We start from the raw sequence: 1,181 nt of genomic DNA, 5'->3' as shown, positions 1-1,181 counted from the left end.
GGGGGGCGGGGGGGGTCATAACTTCCTGCCTCATGACTTCTGTGATGAAATGGTGGCGATTATGCTGGTGTTTGCTTTATGGCTATTCATTACGCGGTGCATCTATATTTTGTGCAGTTTTCTATGTTGCAGTTCAGATTTTTAAAGCTAAAAAAAACCTCTCTAGAAAAAGGATGAAAATGTTCACTTTGATGGGTGCGTTTGGGGGTTGGCTGTGTCAACCTCTACACCCTTGTGTACTGAAATTCAAAATAAGTCAGAAGAAATAATGACCTGCCTTGCAGCATAGGGTGAAAGCTATATAAGGTAATTTTGATCATACACTGAAGTGCCTGGGGGACAGCGAGTGGAGGGGCATTGTCCTTCCTCCTCAATCAGGGTGGCCCTGGCACTGCCTTGGTGGTCTCCAGTCCCCAGTCCCCATAGGAGCAACTGGGCTTGAAGCAGCCCCCTTCACCTGCTCCCTGGGCTCCCAGATGGCCAGAGCACAGGCAGACGGTAGAGGAGCCTCAGACAGTGTCCCTCATTTACCAGGCTCTCCACGTCTCTGGCTGATGGATGACCCTCCAGGCTCCCTCCCGCCTCCCTCTGGACATGGCTGTCTCCAAGGCCACAGCCCGCCCAGGGTGGGAGCTTGTGCGGGGGGCAGGGAGGAGCCGCCGGTTGGCAAGGCCTCAGCTCCCTCCTACCACCGCTGCTCCACCTGTAACCCCAAGGTTCTCCCCAACAGCCCAGCCTCGGGGGGCTTCTGGTTGGCCTGGCTGCCAGTGCGCTTCATTTTCCCCTTCAGTCACTGAGAACTGAGTGCCCACCCGCCATGGGCCACGCACTGTGCTGGGTCCTTGCCTCCAGGGAGCTCACAGACCATGAACAATAAGCAGGACCTGAACTAACTATCTTGTTTGGATTGTCAGTCCCCTCAAGGAGATGGCCTGGAGCTGAGATCTAAAAGGTGAGCATCCGCCCCCACCATGAGATGATGTGGTACAAGCATATTTTGGAGACATTGCTGGCTAGTGCAAAGGCCCTGAGGCAGACCCAGGCTTGCATCAGTGGGCCTGGGCAGGGGAGGGCAGGATGAAGGAAAGGAAATGGATTCCTCTTCAGGACTAAGTACCCTCTGCCAAAGCCTGGAAAGGGGGCATGGTACAGTCATCAGGGCCACCAGAACCCACCCGGGG

The sequence above is a fragment of the Bison bison genome, unplaced genomic scaffold (assembly GCF_000754665.1).
Source record: "Bison bison bison isolate TAMUID 2011002044 unplaced genomic scaffold, Bison_UMD1.0 scf7180017864472, whole genome shotgun sequence".
Taxonomy (NCBI): domain Eukaryota; kingdom Metazoa; phylum Chordata; class Mammalia; order Artiodactyla; family Bovidae; genus Bison; species Bison bison.
The sequence above is the reverse complement of the archived record's forward strand: the minus strand, read 5'-3'. Positions refer to the sequence as shown.